This window comes from Macrotis lagotis, chromosome 1, assembly GCF_037893015.1.
Source record: "Macrotis lagotis isolate mMagLag1 chromosome 1, bilby.v1.9.chrom.fasta, whole genome shotgun sequence".
NCBI classification, from domain to species: Eukaryota; Metazoa; Chordata; class Mammalia; order Peramelemorphia; family Peramelidae; genus Macrotis; species Macrotis lagotis.
This window is the reverse complement of record NC_133658.1, coordinates 119743740-119763701: the sequence shown is the minus strand read 5'-3', so window position 1 is coordinate 119763701 and position 19962 is coordinate 119743740.

The following is a 19962-nucleotide window of genomic DNA, read 5'->3' as shown; positions in this document are numbered from 1 at the left end:
CATAAGTTTTTTTTTATTACAATGAGCTATTGCAATGATATGGAAGTGGGGAGGCAAGGGGGAATGAGGGAATTTTTGCTGTCATCAGAGATGGCTAGGAGAGGAAACAGCATATATACTCAATGGGATATAGACATCTGGAGTAAGAAGGAGGGGGGAGCAGGGGGAAGGGGTGGGGATGTGAATAAAGGATGAGAGGATGGACCGTGGGGGGAGAGTGGCCAGATATAACACATTTTCTTTCTTACTTCTTGCAAGGGGCTGAGATTGGAAGGCCTGCCCAGGACCACAGGGCCAGGTGGATTCTGGGCCTAAGGGGTGGTATGGGGGCTCAGGGATTCTTGGCCCCAGGACCAGGGATCTGTCTGCTGTGCCACTCAGCTACCCTACAGCAGAGTCAGAGTGAAAGGAGAGAGAAAATAGAGTAAATGGTAGTGGAGAAATAAGAAAGGAGGGAGTTGCGATCAGCAATGGCAACAGTGGAAAAATACGGAAATAACTTTTGTGATGGAATTATCATAAAGAATGAGATCCACCCATGACAGAGTTGTTGGTGTTGGAACAAAGACTCAAGCACATTTTTTGTTATTATTTGGGGGAGGGTGCAGGGCAAGTGGGGCTGGGTGGCCTGCCTGGGGCCACATAGCGGTGTGATCTTTGGGTGTCTGGGGCTGGATTTGGACCCAGGTACTCCTGGCTCAAGGGCCAATGCTCTGTCTGCCACCCAGCCACCCCTACTATTATTACTATTTTATTTTCTTTTGAGTCTTTTTTTCTTTCTTTTTTTTTTTGTTTTTTTTGCAGGGCAGTGGGGATCGGTGGCTTGCATGTCACATGGCTGGGTGATTGTCAGGTTTACGAGGCTGGATATGGACTCGGGTGCTTGTGGCTCCAGGGCTGGTGCTTGGTCCATTGTGCCACCTGGCCATACCTACAATTATTACTATTATTTTTTTATTTAATTTTTTCTCTCCCCTTTACTTTTTTTGCCCAAGCAAGTCTATCTATATTCATGGGGGAGGAGGGGTATTTTGTTTTCTTGTAAACAAGAATATTTTATTAATGTAAAAAAAAATTTGTACAAAATGAGAATAAAAAATAAATTAAAAAAAAGAAATGAGAATCAGAGAAGGGGAATGGGGGAACATGATAACTCTCTTCAAATATTTGAAAGATAGTCATGTGGAAGAGAGATTAGTGATTTTCTGTTTGGACCCTGTTCGTTCTAATCCCTATATTTCTCTCCATCCTGGGGTAGGCTTAGGCTCTTTATCTTTCCCTCTTGAAATAGCAATTAGTTCACCTTAAAAGGAGACATTGTCTTCAGTACCTGATTGTCTCCAGCTTCCTTGCCAATATCAAAAGGAAGAAATCCCAGTCACATAGAGTCTGGGCCTCTCAGACTGGGTGAATGACTGAGGCTACCAAGTCACCATAACCCATCCAGATAAACTGATGATCAGATGAGTTTCCATAAGGAGGTAAGGGAAATCTTGGCTACCAGTTGGAGTGACACCATATCTTTATTGTACATCATTAAAAAACAACAACTGTTCAATGACTTATGAGTGCCTCATTTTATTCCAAATCAAAAATAAATGAAGAATGCTGGCAATTGTTCTTGCTGGAGGCAGAGAGAGTAGAACCTAGAAGGATGAGTAGAAGTTGCAAAGTAGAAAATTTAGGCTTGATGCTAGGGAAAACTTTCCCAACAATTTTCAAAGTGGAATGTCCTTTCTTGGTAGGAACTGTGTTCCTCTTCTTGGAATTCTTCAAGCAATATGGTTGACTACTTGCAAGGGTGAATTAAAGAAAAGACTTTGGAGGGAGAAGAATAGGATTAGAGAATTGTTGAGGTCGCTTCTAATATAAAATTCTGTGTTTTGTATTGAATATAAATAGAAGGGAAGGTTACATACTCATATATAACTTAGTTACATCATTTGTAAACAACTAAGACAACAATGGAATTTGATATTTTCTTTTATTCCTCATCCCTATAAAATTGGTGACTTTCAAGTGTTTTCCTCATTTTTTATATTAATTAAATTCATTTACCAATTTGCTACAAGCATACAGAGCACTTTGTTAGACATGAGGAGAGATGGTAAAGTTTAAATAAAGCATAATTCTTAGTTTCATGGAGTTTACCATCTAGGAAATAAAATATGTAGATAACTTTAAGTGACCAAAAAGTCATAATGCAATTGTAAGCTATCCACATTAAGATTTTTGGGACATCCAAAGCAATATTTGAAGAGCCTTGTGAACTCTTTCAATACAATCTGCAATTCTTCTGTGCCTTGCCACACCATTTTTCAGTTGATGCAGCCAAAATAATTCATCTCCTTGTGGCTGACCTCTATCAATTAGTCAACCCAAATTTAGCTATGCTGTTTCTTGGACAGCAAACATTTGTCGGTTATGTATTCCATACTAAAGGACTTTGTAGGACTAATCAGAATTATACCTGAAGATTCCATATTCTCATCTCTCCTCAAAACACCACAATCTCAGTTTGTTTCATATTTCAACATCGTCCTTGTATTCTAGTTTAGTGTCACATAGAGACTAATTTTGCCATTAACTGAGAACTTCCTTTTCTTCCCTCTTCTTCATCTCACAAAATTCAGATATCTTTTTCTGCTATCTTCTCTATGTGATGAGACCCTTGTTTCACATAAAAAGATGGCTCTCCTTGTCAAGGTGAACATCTCAGTATGCACTCTTTGTTCTCTCCCAGATTATCTCTCATTAATCTCTAGACTTTTTAATCTTTGATCTTTGACTCCTTCTCTGCTATGCACAAATACATGCATGTCTTAAACAAGTCACTTAAGTCCACCTTCTCTGCTAGCTATCTTTCTCTATTGCTCCTCATCTTCGCTCAACTCTTTGAGGAAGTTGTCCACATAGGTGCCTCCAGCACTTCTAAAACCTCTCTAATCTGGCTTCCAATTTCATCATTCAACTGAAATTACTCTCTCCAAAGTTAACAGTGAACTCTTAATGATCAAATTGGATGACTTTTTCTCAGTCCTCAACCTTTTTTACTTCTCTGTAGCTCCTGTATTATTGATTGCCCTCTGTTTCTGGAAACTTTCTTCTTTCTAAAGAACTACTAGAATCTAGAAACTATTCGAAACTACTTTCTCTTGGTTCTCCTCAGACTTGTCTGTCCCTTATTTCTTAGTTTTGGTTTCTGGATCTTCATTCAGGTGATACCCAAAGCCTCCCAGGACTTTTTTTCTGAGTTCAAAGAACATAGTAGTCCAGTGTTTGACTGGTGTATAAAATGTACAATAAGGAGTCATTTGAGAGAATACTGAAAAGGCAGGGTGTTATTACATTATGAGAGGCTAAATAAAGGGTTTGGAATTTTACTTGCTAGTCTAAAGGAAGATAGATTAAGCAGTTCTAAAAAGTATAGACTGGAGAGAGTAGAGGGAAGGAAATTTTTTGGTTATTGTTATAGTCCAGGTGAATGTTAGTGAAGATCATTCCATTCAGTCAACAAGCATTTACAATGCATCATTCATTGTATTAAATAAAATGTTTTGTTTTCTTAAAAAAAGGCAAAAACTGGGTCTCTGCCCTTGAGCAGCTCACATTCTAATGAAGAAGACAAAATGTGAATAACAAGGTATACTCCAGTGGTAGAGTGAAGAGAGGGCACCAGAAAGATTGTAAAAATGTTGCAGGGCTGAAATTCGTAAGACTTGCTGATTGAATGAATATAAAAGTGAGGAACGAGCAAAAGTAAAAAATAACTTCAAGTTTTCAAACAATGGAGACTGGTTAAATTTACCAATATTGGGATTATACTTTTGTGTTTTTTGAGGCTGGTGAGAAGAATTTTAGAAAGTTGCATCCTTTTATTATTTTAAAAGCCTTCTTCCAGAATAAGAGTTCAGATATGCAATAATATCTTTTTAAAAATCAATTGCATTTCAATTACTGAAATATTTCCTTACAAGTTTTGTTCCATCTTTTCTCTTTTTAACTTTTGGAAGTTATTTTTCTCTTCTAATTGCCTGTTTGTTAAAAGTATTAGTTGTGCCTTGAGTTCCAAAGGTTTCTGAAAAGTTATTGATGCTATCTTTTCTCCTTTGTAAATCTCTTTTTTTAACTCTGTTTATCTTTTTTGTTGTATCCTACTCAGAAGCAACCTACTTCAGAATGTGTGAACAGAAAGCCAGGCTCTAACAATAAAACCAAGTCAAGAACAAGCTAAGAAGGAAAACTAATATTCTGGCTTATTCAGTTTTCTGTGTACTGAAAGTAAATTCAAGCCCAAAAAAGTGACACAAACATGTCATGCAGATATTAGTTTTTCGTATAATTTTTGGGTATAATTTTCCAAAGCAACACAGCTTACATATGAATTCTTGTGTATAGGGACTACAACAAACTGATCTCCCATACTATACTCCCTCCGCCCCCTCCCCATTCTACTATTAGGCACTGCTTCACTTTTCAAACAAGTGTTGACTAGATTACCTGAACTCTTTTATTTTTTTTCTTTCTTTCTTTTCTTTTATTTTTTTATTCTCATTTTGTACGAATGTTTTTTATATTAATAAAATATTGTTGTTTAAGAGTAAATGAAATACCCCCTCCCCCCCCATGAATATAGACTTGTTTGAATGATAAAGTAAAGGGGAGAGAAAAAAAATTAAAATTAAAAAAATAGTAATAATTGATCCTTCTTGGGCTCATTTGCAAAATATTTCTCAATGGTCTTCCTCTTATTTCTCTGCTCGCTCATTTTCCCAGCCTGGGCCTGGTTTGGGGTGCTTCCTGAGCTTTTGGGACACTCCCACAAGGGTCTCAGTGTGTGAAGCTCTGTCTTCCCTCCGGTCTGTGAATGACCATAAGCACCTCCCTCTGCCATGGGGCTGAGGTGGGGGGGCCTGCTGTTTTATGGGGGGGCCTAGACTGTGATCAGGATCTGAATGTGGTCAGAGCCCCAGAGTCCTGTTCCAGAGGCAGAGGACAGAGCTTTGTAGTCTCTCTTCACTCCCCTCCCTCAGCTCAAAGGGCTCATGCCCTGGAGGCTCCTGCTTACCAACTCCTCTTGCTTCTGTTTCCTGGATCTGGGCTGCCACAAGACCACTTGCTTGCTGTGTGCCCTGAGGGCTGGGCTCCCCGTGCTCGCTCTGGCAGAGGTCCCCAGCTGTTCCCCCACTTTGTGCCTGGGTGCTCCCCGGGGTGTAGCTCAGGAGACTCCCCCGCTGCTGTGAGCTGAGGCTCCCAGTGCCCTGCTGCTGCCTCCGGGAGGCTGAAGTTCTTTCGCTCTGGCTGGGCCACTCCTCTGGTGGCCCCCCACCCCCACCCCGGGGAGCAGAGCCTTTCTGCTCTTTTCCAGGTTACCTTGAGTAGGAGAATTGCATCTCTGGGTCCCTTTGTGGGTTCTGTCTCTTGAAAGTTTAGTTAGAGTCCTTAGTTTAGAAGTTTTCTCAGAGAGTGCCTAAGACTGGATCCTTTCTTGTTGCCATCTTGGCCTCCTCAACTCTTTTAATGCTATACTTTATGTTAACTATTAAATGAGCTCTTGGAATACTTAGAAATTGAATATAAATAATATTTAGGCTAACATTATAAACAAATAAAGCTCTGATTCAATTATTCAAATGTATTATGAGGGTTCTACTAAATGAGGTATTGCTATTTATTAGTTCCCATAATTGCCTGATTTGTCTCAGTTACAAAATAGGATAATACCATCTCACTGAAGACAAAGAGTTGAATCAATCAATCTTTAGGTTAATTCTAAGATCCACAGTCTCTGACTTTAAAAATAGGTATAAGTTTAAAAAGACCAAGACAACAGTTTTCCATAATTGTTTTAATTAAGACAAGTCTAGTCATTATAGATTTCCTAAAGAGATGTTTGACTGGTTCCATTGTTCAATTTTTTTCTAGAACTTTATTTTTTAATGACAGAACAAACTGGAATGTGAAAAGAATTTATAATTCTTGGTACAATGAGTATTAAGCAGAACATGTTCCAGAATGAACCAATTCTCATTCACCTGCTTAGTCCTTTTAAGAGTTTAAGTGATTTTATGTCAATTGGGGTAATTTTGTAAATTATTTATGACAAATTAAACAAGATTTTATTTCTAGAATACATTTGTAGTGTACCCCTCTACAAAGGTTTTTAAACATCTGGATGAAGCTTGTTAGATGGAACTAGAAAGCTCTAGTTTGTTTTTGATTCATTGACCATGATTCATTTACCATGTTTTTGATTCATTGATCATGTCTTAATAAAGGAGTACTTTTTTATTGTGGCACTCTTTGGTCATCTGAAGAAGCCAGTGAATCCCTTCTCAGAAAAAAAAATTCAAATACAAAAAATAAAATAAGGCTACAATTAAACCAATTATATATTGTAATAAAGATGCATCCCCCCCATCCAACTTAATTATCTCCCTGAAACCTAACCACAGACCCCTTTGGGATTCCATAACTTCAGGGTAAGAACTCTTGCTTTACAGAGACAATGTTACCTTTCCCTTGACTCCACATGGATGAGTGGTAGGGAAGTGAGTTCAGATGCCCTTTTATGATGATTAAATGTAGATGAGACTTCTGGTATATGAAGAGCCAACAGAACTTGGTTCCTGCTACTCACTGCTTCCTACTACTTGACAGCCCAAGACCGAAAAGAACCTTGTGATTGAAGGAACCAGTCATTCTTGATCTTTCCATTTTGGAGAACTGGTAACAGTTCCGGGGTGAAGTAGCTTCTATGGCATAGCAAACCAAAGTTCTGAAGAAAGTTAGTATTGCAAACTGGAGAGAAATAAAAACATATTTACTGTTTTCCAGGTGTGCTAAGTGTTGGGGTTATAAAGTAAAAGAAAAAAATATCCTCTACTTTAAAGGAGTATTTCAAGTGGGAGAAACACATACAAGATACATTCAAAATAGATGAAAAGATAACCTTACAGAGAAGACACTAGAGGTTAGGGGGAAAGAAAAGGCCTTTTGCAGCTTTTGAACTGAATTTTGAAAGAAGGTATTTTAGGAGACAGTTATGGAGAAATATCTAGGAGAAAGCTAGTCTAAAGGCATGTTACTTGGTGATTTAATATACTGTACAAGAATGTATAAGGAACAGCAAGAAGACTGATAGGGCTGAACCACAGATTGTGTAGAAGGGATAAGGTGTAATTTACTACTTTGTGTAAACTTACACTGATATAATTAAAGATTCTTGAGTATAGAGACTAACTGCCTTTGAATATCCTGTGCCTAATACAAAGATTGATTGATACTGAAGAGGGTAAATATTTACATGAGTCATTCAAGGAGGACTAGCACCTCTGGTGTGAGGGCTTGACAAGTCCTTTTTGGGCTGCTCATTCACCTTTGTGTCCACCCGGCACTCAGCTCTCACCCGTGGCTCCAAGAAACTGTAGCAGGTGCAACAGTCACACCCTAGTAAACCGTCTCAGCAGACTGTCTAAACCAGTTTGAGGGAAATGAACAGGCCTCAAATCTGTTGGTGAGTTAGGGGAGAGCTTCCCCAAGCATGTGAAAACTTCCTCCAGTGGAATGGGTAGATGAGAGCAGTTTGCTCCAACAGTCCTGAAGGTAGTGAAAAAGGCACTATGTATGAAGTGCCTAGAGCTTGATCACACATCAAAGACACCAAGGTCATCCAATGCATCCCAAGCCATTGCTAGTTGTCTTGACTTTTGTCTTGACACTGGACTTTGATGACTTTGGAAAAGAGAATGAGGCTGACAGCTTTGTGTAATTCTGATTCACTTTAATACAGTTCATGCATAAATCAAGATATCACCCATGATGATCATTGGTCCGCTTTGAAAACAAGTGGCAAATAACAATAATACCTTGTCACTGGATAATAATCTCAAATATAGAGTATAGGAAGCTACTTTTTAGCTTTTCAACTCTTTTATATTTAGTCAAAAAACTTTACAATTAGTCATATTCTTTGCCTCTTTTTTATCCTCTATCACTCTCACTGCAGATGAAAAGATCCTTCTAGTACTGAGGTATACCCTATACTTTTTTTATTGTTTCATTGGCTGCCAAGGCCAAATAATTCAACACTTAATGGCCAGTCTTTCTAGTTATGGTTCCAAAAGTAGATTGTCTATTTTTTAATAACTGGCTTCCTTAAGTATGGAAAGGTTCATTGTCAATAATTCTAGTGAATGTGAATATTGGGTTTTTGGTACATTAATAAGCAAAATCTGAAAAACAAAAAATGGAAAAAAAGGATATAGAAGTATAAGATGATGTTCTTGCCTTATTTGTATATATATATTTTTAGGGTTTTGCAAGGCAATGAGGTTAAGTGGCTTGCCCAAGTCCACACAGGTAGGTAATTATTAAGTGTCTGAGGCCAGATTTGAACTCAGGTACTACTGACTCCAGGGCTGGTGCTCTATCCACTGTGCCACCTAGCTGCTCTATATTTTTATAATGAAAGGGGCAAGAGAAGAAGTCCCCACAGAAACAGTCCCTGAATACTTAGGCAGAACCAGAGATTTTAAAGGACTTGAGAGAAAACAGGCTTTTAGGCAGAGAATAATGAGAATACCTGAGAGAAAACAGACCTTTAGATTAAAAAGGATGTACCAAAATCATAGATGGAAGATAAGTCTTATTTCCCAGCAACTCCTTTATATAGTATATCAGGGAAGTCTTTGAAGGCGCCATTTGGGTACCTCTATTAACTAGATCATTTTAGTAATAAGCATTGCTTCTATATGTTTATAAGAAAAAAGGGAATTTAGTTTCTTGCCTCAAAGTAAAGGTGAATCATTTCTAACTAGGAACAGAAGTCAATCAGTGATAGGAGTCAGGAACTAAGGACAAAAGGATAGCATAGAAACAGAGCAGAGCAGGAAGAAGAGAAATAGAAGAGGACAGAAGGACAATTTCTTCCATCTGAGTCAGTTGAGGAGAGGAAGACAGACTTTGTATGGGCTGCTAAGTACTAATCTGATTGTGAATAAAATTGTACCTGTTTGAAAGAGCTTATCAGAGGAAAAGTCCTCTGCTATTTGAAGAGCTGACTGGGGGAAGAAAAGGCTATATTGCTTTGTTCTGTACTACCAATTATCACTGAAAAGGTGGAAAGTCCTTTGAACTTTGTCTGCTTGCTATTTACTAATATGCATAACTTGAGAAGGAGACATCTCTCAGAGCCCAATGAATTTACCTGAATAGATCTATCCATTCCAGATCAAGGGGAACTGTATTGCAGAAAAATTTAATTTTGCTTCAGAATACCATGAAGAATACAGATCTGAATACTTCTGCAGACTTCAGGAGTCATATCTCTTTCACTTCCTATTACTGCTTTAGGAATATGAGAGTAAAGACTAGCTGAGAAGTGACTACACTAAATAGGAGAGCAGAGGAGCAAAAAAAATTGTGATCCCACCCAGAAGATGGCTAAAGAGATCAAGACCTGTAATTCAGTGCTATAAGCTAGACTGGTCCTATGGGTTTCCTTATTCATGGATCTCCCTAGCAAGTTTCTTTAAGTTTGTACCCACTTTTACACCACAAGCACTGTGTATATTTGTGGGAAAGGTTTATGAATAACTATTACATTATAATTGCTTTTACTTTCATATTCAGTAAATGTTTTGTGTTTAAGAACTAGCAGAGTCATATTGGCTGATTTCTTCAAATGAGAAGCATGTTGGTGGAGGCTCAGATACTACAGTTGTAAGTACTAGATATATAACTTCCATTAGACTAAGTACAAAAAATGGAAATATGAGAGTCTCCCTATGAGGCAGTAGCATGACAAAGCAACCAAGAAAGTTAATATAATTTTAATCTGCATTGAAGACTAAGGAGCTTCCATTGAACTCTGGCCTGTTCAGACCATACCTATAGTCTATTTATTTTTGAGTGCCACATTTTAGGGAATTCATTGAGAAGCTGTAAGGTATCTAAAGAAAGGCAATCACACTGATGAAGTGCCTTAAGTTAGTGACACAGGAAGGAAATGGAAACGTATAACCAGGAGAAAATAAGATCGGTGGGGGGACCTGTGGGGGTGTGTGGAGAATGATAACTGTCTTCATATATTTGAAGGGCTCTCATTTGGAAGAAGAGATAGATTTGTTGTGCTTGGTCTCAGAATTTAAAACAAGGAGTGAAGAGTAGAAGTCACAGAGATACAAATATAGCTTTGATGTAAGGAAAACTTGCTGTGATATCATCCTATGACAGGAGTGTTCCCCATGCTTGACTCAGAGGTTCCATTATTGGAATGTTCTTTCTCTGTCTCTTATAGAGTTTATTCACATTAAAAAAGGAGCCTATACCCCAAAATGTCCAAAGCAACAGTATTTTTTAAAATAATATTTTGGTTTTTCCCAAATTATTTGTAAAAACAATTTTAACTTTTTTTAAAAAAATTGAGGGGGCGGCTAGGTGGCACAGTGGATAAAGCACCGGCCCTGGAGTTAGGAGTACTTGGGTTCAAATCCGGTCTCAAATACTTAATAATTACCTAGCTGTGTGGCCTTGGGCAAGCCACTTAACCCCATTTGCCTTGTAAAAACCTAAAAAAAATTGAGTTAAAAAAATTGCATTCTAAATTCTATCACTTCTTCCCTCTTCTCTTCCTCCATCTCTGAGTAGCAATCTGATATAGATTGTTCATGCGCAGTCATGTAAAACATTTCAATATCAGTCATTTTGTACAAAAAGGTTTGAACAACAAAAACAAAAGAATGAAAGAAAGCAAAAATAGTAAAAATTTTGTAAATGCCTTTTGGTTTATATTTGTTCTATATTCTATATTCCTTCCCATGATGTTTCATCATGAGTCCTTTGGAACTGTCTTGAATCTTTGAATTGCTGAAAATGACTAAGTCATTAACAGTTCTTTGTTATACAATATTGCAGTTACTGTGTACAATATTCTCCTGGTTCTGTTCACTTCACTTTGCATCACTTTACATAAATATTTCCAGATTTTTCTGAAATCATCCTACTTTTCAATTCTTATAGCACAATAGTATTCCACCCCAATCATATACAATTTAGAATTACACCCAAAGGGCAATAAAAATGTGTATACCCTTTGATCCAGCAATACTACTACTGGGTCTGTACCCTGAAGAGATCATGAGAAAGGGTAAAAACATCACTTGCACAACAAACATTCATAGCAGCCCTGTTTGTGGTGGCAAAGAATTGGAAACTGAGTGAATGCCCATCAACTGGGCAATGGTTGAACAAATTGTGGTATGTATATGTTATTGAACACTTTTGTTCTATTAGAAACCAGGAGGGATGGGAATTCAGAGAAGCCTGGAAAGATTTACATGAGCTGATGCTAATCAAAATGAGCAGAACCAGAAGAACATTGTACACCCTAACAGAAACATGGGGGTGATGATAATCCTTGATGGACTTGATCATTTCACCAGTTCAACAACTTGGGACAATTTGGGAGTATCTACAATGGAGAAAGCCATCTGTATCCAGAGAAAGAATTGTGGAGGTTGAACAAAGACCAAAGACTGTTACCTCTAATTTTGTTTTATTTTATTTTATTTTATTTTATTTTATTTTATTTTATTTTATTTTATTTTATTTTATTCTATTCTATTTTATTTTATTTTGGTTTATTTTATTTTAATTTAGTTTAGTTTAGTATGGTTTAGTTTTTGCAAGGCAATGAGGTTAAGTGGCTTGCCCAAGGCCACACAGCTAGGTAATTATTAAATGTCTGAGGCCAGATTTGAACTCAGGTACTCCTGACTCCAGGGCTGGTGCTTTATCCACTGCGACACCTAGCCGCCCCTATTACCTCTGATTTTAAAAAAGTTATTTTATTATGTAATTTTGCTATCTCTTATAGTTTATTTTTCCTTAAGAATATGATTTCTCTCTCAACACATTCAATTTGGATCAAAGTATAGCATGGAAACAATGTAAAGACTATCAGAGTGCCTTCTGCAGGGGGTGGGGGGAAGGAAGGAAGACTGGGGGAGAATTGTAAAATTCAAAAATAAATAAAGTTTAAAAAAGGTGCTTTAAATATTTTTTTATTTGGATCTCTGGTAGTGGTATTGTTGGATCTAAGCATAAAAGTAACATTTTTTCAAATTTTTAAAAAAGCTAGGAAAAAATATGCCCAACAATAAGGAGATAACGAATTATATTATAGCAATAAATCAATATATATTTATTAGGTGTTTACTATGTGGTAGGCATTATAGTAGATTTTTTTGTTTATTATTTAGTTTTATTTTGACTTGTTTATTTACCAAGCATGGGAAGTTCTCTGTGGAAAAGTTTATATTTTAAATTTATTTTTTTTATTCAGAATTCAATAAATGCCAAAAGAAATTTGCATTTCTATATGCAGAGCAGAACAGAAAATGAGGATTGTACTAAAAACTGCAAAGTTCTATTATGTAAGCTTATTTTTACATATGTTCAACATTTAATTTTCAAAAATTATCCTGCTTTTCTGTTTTTCCTTCTGACCTTCTTTCCATTTTCTTCTGTACTTGAGAAACTTCCTTTACCAGTACAAATTGACACCTTTCTTGGAAAACTAAGAGGTTGCATGACCTATTCTTAGGGTCATAAAGTCATTAAATATTCTATGGAGGCAAGACTTTGATTCAGTTTTTCTGACATTTAGACCACCTTCTTAAGGGGCTGAGAGATGGTACAGCAAGTGGAGTTCTGGACTCTGAAATTAGGAGGACCTGAATTCAAATCTGAACTCAAAGACTTACTAGCTGTTTGACCTTGGGTAAGTCACTTAACTCTGACTGCCCCACATCCAGGTTTATCTCTGGTCATCCTGATTCATATCTGGCCAACAGACCCTATGGTTCTGTAGGAGAAAGTGAGGCTAGTGACCCCACTCGAATTCAATTCATATGGATGTTATGGCATCACTCCCCTGATGTCATGTTGAGAATAGAGAATAAAGGACAAAGCATCATTACTGGCTACATCATGCTGTCTTAAGGACCTCCTTGTCTTTAAGAAGCTTACATTTAATTGAGAGAAAAGACACACTCCCACATAAATATATCAATACACATATACCCACATATATAATTATGTATAAATTATATACAAAATAAGTATGGAGTATTTAGGGAGCAGGCACAAGCATCTGACAGATCAGGAAAGCTTTAAAGTAGAAGGTGGTCTTTGAGTTGAGTTTTGAAGAAAACTAGGGATACTAAGTGGTGGCGGTGAGAAGGAAATACATACATGAGAGGTAGCCTATGGAAAAAACATGGAGATGGGAGATAGTTTTGTGGGAAGAGCAAAAGATCATTTGGTTGGATTGTAGATTGTGTGAAGGGGAGTAATGTATGACAAGGTTGGAAAAGTGGGTTGGAGCTAGGCTGTTAAGGGCTTTAAGTGTCAAACATTTGATCCAAGAGTCAGTAGGGAGTCACTGGAATTTATTGAGTAGGAAAGTAAAATGGTCAGATCCATGGTATAGGAATACCATTTTTGACAGCTATGTGAAAGATGAATTGTAGAGGAAGGAGGCTTGAGGAAGGGAGACTATTTAATAGTCAAAATGAAAGGAGATAAAGGTTTCAATTTAGATGATGTTGGTAGTATAAATAAGGAGGAAAGGCATGGATGCAAGAAATGTTAGGGAGTTATACTAACTAGGCTTGGAAAATTTTTTAGAAAATAAGGTGAGATGAACTGAGGAATCAGAAATGAGTACAAGTCGGAGAATCTAGATGACTAAACATAAATATGTTATTATGAAGGGACAATTAATAGAATATCTATTACAATACCAGAAAGAATTATAAAAATGAAAAATTTAGAGAAGTTGGAGAAAACTTGTATGAATACTGCATAGTCAAAATAGCAATATATAGGATGACTACAGTTATGTAAATAAAGTCAACATGGAAAGGTAATAAAATAAAATCAATAATATTAATCCATACTGTCTGAAATCAAGAGCATCTCTTTCTTTCTTCTAGCAGTCAATCAATAAATATTTATTAAGTACCAGGCCCTGTGCTAAACCTTGATAAACAAAGAAAAGTAGAAAATTGCTCTCAAGGAGTCTAATAGAGTGTACCACATTTAAATAACTGAGTCTAATATATATATATATATGTATATATGTATACATATATATATATATATAATACCTGAAGATAATTAACAAGGAGAAAACACTAGAATTAAATGACAGTGGGAAAGTTTTCTTATGGAAGGTGAAATTTTACCCAAGACTTGAAGGAAAAAAATAGGGAAACAAGGAAATAGAGAAGTCCATAGCAAGGAGCCCAGTGTCACTGGATCAACAAGTGCATGAAAAAGATAAGGTATAACAAGACTGGAAAAGTAATTCACAAGTTGTTATTTAGGGAATATACTTTTTTAAGGGGCATGACAACATTCATTAAGCAATGGATGATGCTCTCATGCTTTCCTGGAAACCAATGGAGTGAAACATGATCCTGGTAAATTAAATACTCTGTCTCTCAGTCTCTGTTTCCTTATTTGTAAAATGTGTCCTTGCTCCTATGCTTTTTATTTTTTTCCATTCTATTTTATTTTATTTTTTAATTCTCATTTTGTACAAATTTTTTTACATTAATAAAATATTCTTGTTTAAGAGTAAACAAAATACCCCTCCCCCGTGAGTATAGACTTGCTTGGGTGATAAACTGAAGGGGAGAGAAAAAAAATTGAAATTAAAAAAATAGTAATAATTGTAAGTATGGCCAGGTGGCACAATGGACGATGCACCAGCCCTGGAGCCATGAGCACCTGAGTCCACATCCAGCCCCGTAGACCCAACAATCACCCAGCCATGTGACATGCAAGCCACCCGATCCCCACTGCCCTGCAAAAACCAAAAAGAAGGAAATAAAAGACCCAAAATAAAATAAAATAGTAATAATAGTAGGGGTGGCTGGGTGGCAGACAGAGCATTGGCCCTTGAGTCAGGAGCACCCGGGTCCAAATCTGGCCTCAGATACCCAAAGATCACCCTGCTATGTGGCCCCCGGCAGGCCACCCAGCCCCATTTGCCCCACACCTTCCCCCAAATAATAATAATAAAAAATGTGCTTCGGTCTTTGTTCCAACACCACCAATTCTGTCATGGGTGGATTGCATTCTTTATGGTAAGTCCATCGCAAAAGTTACTTCTATATTTTTCCAACGTTGCCATTGCTGATCACAACTCCCTCCTTTCTTATTTCTCCACTACCATGTACTATATTTTCTCTCTCCTTTCACTCTGACTCTGCTGTAGGGTAGCTGAGTGGCACAGCAGACAGATCCCTGGTCCTGGGGCCAAGAAGCCCTGAGCCCCCATACCACCCCTTAGGCCCAGAATCCACCTGGCCCTGTGGTCCTGGGCAGGCCTTCCAATCTCAGCCCCTTGCAAGAAGTAAGAAAGAAAATGTGTTATATCTGGCCACTCTCCCCCCACGGTCCATCCTCTCCTCCTTTATTCACATCCCCACCCCTTCCCCCTGCTCCCCCCTCCTTCTTACTCCAGATGTCTATATCCCATTGAGTATATATGCTGTTTCCTCTCCTAGCCATCTCTGATGACAGCAAAGGTTCCCTCATTCCCCCTTGCCTCCCCACTTCCATATCATTGCAATAGCTCATTGTAATAAAAAAATCTTATTATATGAAATATCTTGTCCTATTCCCCCTCTCCTTTTTCTTTCTCCCATTACATTTCCCTTTTTTTCCCTATTGACTCCATTTTTATACCATATTTTATCCTCGAATTCAGCTTTCTCCTGTGTTTCAACTATAAAAGCTCGTTCTACGTGCTCTATTAACTGAGAAGGTTCATATGAGTATTATCAGTGTCATTTTTCTATGCAGGAATACATGTAGTTCATCATCATTAAATCCCTCATATTTTCCCCCTCTCCTCCAATCTCCATGCTTCACCTGAGTCCTGTATCTGAAGATCAAACCTTCTGTTCAGCTCTGGCCATTCCAACAGGAACATTTGAAATTTGCCTGGTTCATTGAAAGTCCATCTTTTTCCCTGGAAGAGGACATTCAGCCTTGCTGGCTAGTTCATTCTTGGCTGCATTCTAAGCTCTTTTGCCTTCTGGTATATTATATTCCAAGCCCTATGAGCTTCCAATGTAGTTGCTGCTAAGTCCTGTGAGACCCTGATTGCAGCTCCATGATATTTGAACTGTGTCCTTCTGACTGCTTGTAATATTTTCTTTTTGACTTGGGAGTTCTGGAACTTGGTTGTAATATTCCTAAGGGTTGGTTTTTTGGGATCTCTTTCTCTGGGGGATTGGTGGATTTTCTCCACTTCTATTTTGCCCTCTGCTTCTGGAATATCAGGGCAATTTTCCTGTAGTAATTCTTTGAAAATGATGTCCAGGCTCTTTTCCTGATCATGACTTTCAGGTATTCCAATAATTTTTAAATTATCTTTCCTAAGTCTGTTTTCCATATCAGTTGTTTTTTCATTGAGATATTTCATATTTTCTTCTAATTTTTCATTTTTTTGGTTTTGAAGTATTGATTCCTGATTTCTGTTAAATTCATCAATCTCCCTGAATTCTATTCTTTGTCTGAAGGATTTGTTCTCCTCAGAGAGTTTTCTTATCTCTTTTTCCATCTGGCCAATTTTGCTTTTTAAAGCATTCTTCTCCTCAATAACTTTTTGAACTGTTTTATCCATTTGACCTAAGCTGGTTTTTAGCATGCTATTTTCTTCAGCAATTTTTTGGATTTCCTTGACTAAGCTGCTGACTTCATTTTCATGTTTTTCCTGCATCTCTCTCCCTTCTTTTCCCAGTTTTTCTTCTAACCCCCTCATTTGATTTTCAAAGTCTTTTTTGAGCTCTCTCATAACCTGAGCCCGATTTCTGTTTTTCTTGGAGTCTTTAGATGCAGGCACTTGTGCTTCCTAATCTTCAGACTGAGTATTTTGATCCTTCTTGGGCTCATTTGCAAAATATTTCTCAATAGTCTTCCTTTTGTTTCTTTGCTGGGCCTGGTTTGGGGTGCTTCCTGAGCTTTTGGGACACTCCCACAAGGGTCTCAGTGTGTGAGGCTCTGTCCTCCCTCCTGGTCTGTGAATGACCATATGCACCCCCTTGTGCCACGGGGCTGAGTTGTGGGGTCCCTGTTGTTCTATGGGGGGCCTAGATTGCTATGATAATCTGAATGTGGTCAGAACCCCAGAGTCCTGTTCCAGAGGCAGAGGACAGAGCTCTGTAGTCTCTCTTCACTCCCCTCCCTCAGCTCAATGGGCTCATGCCCTGGGGTTCCTGCTTATGGGCTCTGCCTGCTTCTGTTTGGATCTGGGCTGCTGAAAGACCAAGCTGCTCGCTGTGTGCCCTGAGGGCTGGGCTCCACGTGCTTGCTCTGGCAGAGGTCCCCCGCTGTTCCCCCACTTTGTGCCCAGTGCTTCCCATGGTGCAGCTCAGGAGACTCCTCCTCTGCTGTGAGCTGGGGCTCCCAGCACCATGGGGCTGTCTCCAGGAGGCTGAAGTTCTTTCGCTCTGGCTGGGCCACCCCTCTGGCAGGCCGCCCCTCCGACCCCGGGGAGCAGAGCCTTTCTGCTCTTTTCTAGGTTACCTTGAGTAGGAGAACTGCCTCACTGGGTCCCTCTGTGGGTTCTGTCTCTCAAAAGTTTAGTTAGAGTCCTTAGCTTCAAGTTTTATCAGAGAACACCTAAGACTGGATCCCTTCTTGTTGCCATCTTGGCTCTGCCCCCTCCTATGCTTTTTAGCATGATGCTTTCAGTCATGTTGTCAAACGTCTTCATTGAGGATGAATATGGCCTCAAGGTCAGTTACCATGTTGATGGTAAATTCTTCAACTTGAAATGTCTACAAGCCAAAATCAAAGAAGAGAAAGTGTTAGTGCATGATTTTCTCTTAGCAGATGGCTGTGTACTCAAGCAGCCTCTGAAGTTGAGATGCAAAAGTATGGATCAATTCTCTGCTGTTTGTGGTAATTTTGGCTTAACAATTAATACTAAGAAAAAACAGGTGCTCCATCAGCCAGTTTCTTTTAAGAACTTTGGAATTTCTTCTGCAAAAGGGAGACAAGGCAGAGGACCTCCTCATCATCAGAAAAGGTGCTATTCTCTTTGAACAAAGCAGAATTGAAGTAGCTCAAAAGAAATATGAGATGTCCAAATTTAGAGAATCCACCCCAGGTATTCACATGGACTCCTTATGCCCGACCTGTGGTAGAACATTCATTCTGAGCTCATATTGTTTTGATCAGCCACAGTTGGACACATTACAAAGAATCTAACATAGTGATGTCATTTTGGCCTTCTTCGAGAACAAAGGACAAAAATCAACCAACCAATCAACAACTTTATTGAGCATCATGGTTATTGCATTGTTGTAGTTTTTTTCAGCAAATTCAAAGTTTATGGTAAAAGCAAGTCTATTGATATTATTTTTCCAACTCACCATGCTCACTGTATTTTCTTGTCACCTTTTGCTAATTCTCACAACATTTCAAACTTTTTCATTATTAATATATAACTTCTTAAAAATTTATTTGGGCAAAGCAATGGGGTTAAGTGACTTGCCCAAGGTCACACAGTTAAGTAAGTATTAAGTGTCTGAGGTCAGATTTGAACTCATGTCCTCTTGACTCCAGGGTTGGTGTTCAATCCATTGTGTCACCTAGGTGCCCCTTATTAATATGTAATATTATGGTGATCTGTGATCAGTGATCTTTGATGTTGATGTTGTCATTGTTTTGGGGCAACAAGAACCATACCCTTATAAAATGGTAATCAATAAATAGTATCATATATATTCTGATTGTTCCAATGACAGACTATTATTCACAATCTGCTTCCCCTTCCTCAGGTCTCTCAGTTCCCTGAGACAACAATAGTGAAGAATATTAGATAAATTTAGTTGATAAAGTAGCAGCATTGTTTGAGAGAATTGACTCCAATTTTGAATGAAATTCTGCTGAGGGTAAAATGTATCACATGTTACAAAGAAATCGTTCATGAAAGGCAGAGTCAATAGAGCAAATTTTATTGCTGTCTTATTTTAAGAAATTGCCACAGCCACCCCAGACTTCAGCAATCCCTACCCTAATCTGTGGCCATCAGCATTAAGACAAGCTCCTCTACCAGCAAAAATCTTATGACTCCCTGAAGGCTCAGGTGGTGGCTAGCATTTTTTAGTGATGAAGTACTTGCTAATTAAAGTATGTGCATTTTTAAATGTAATACTATTGCACACTTAAAAGAGTACACTATACTATAAACACAACATTTATGTGTACTTGGAAACCCTTTGACTCTATTGAGATATTTGCTTGTTGAAGAGGAAATGATACCATTTAGCAGTGTTCAGTATCAGACTTTAAGAATTTTTAATTGGACTACCTTTGTTAATAGCGGGTCTTCTTAGGAACCTAGAAAAGAGGATCTGTGTATTAATCCTTACCTTAACATTTACTACCTTTGTGACCCTGGATAAATCACTAAAGCTCATTTTTTCCCATCTGCAAAATTAAAGGCTTAGACTAGAAACCTTTATGGTATCATCCAACTTTACACTTGTGGACCTGGAATCAGTTTGAAACTAGCCTTAAACACCTACTAGCTGTGTGATCTTAGGTCTTTTAATCTTTTAATCTTCATTTGCCTCAGTTTCCTCAGTAATCTAATATTTGCTCTTCATTTTCAAAGAAGACCATGACATCAGGGAGGTGATACCATGACAAGCTTGTGAATTGTATTTGAGTAAGGGATGTGTTGTTCTAAGTCACCAACCTTACTTTCTCTTCCGGAGCCAACCAGGTCTAGTGACCAGATGTGGATCAGGATAACTGATGATAACCCTACATGCAAGGCAATCAGGGTTAAGTGACTTGCCCAGGGTCACAGCTACTAAGTGGCAAGTGTCTGAGGCCAAGTTCAAACTCCCATCCTCCTGAATCCAAGGC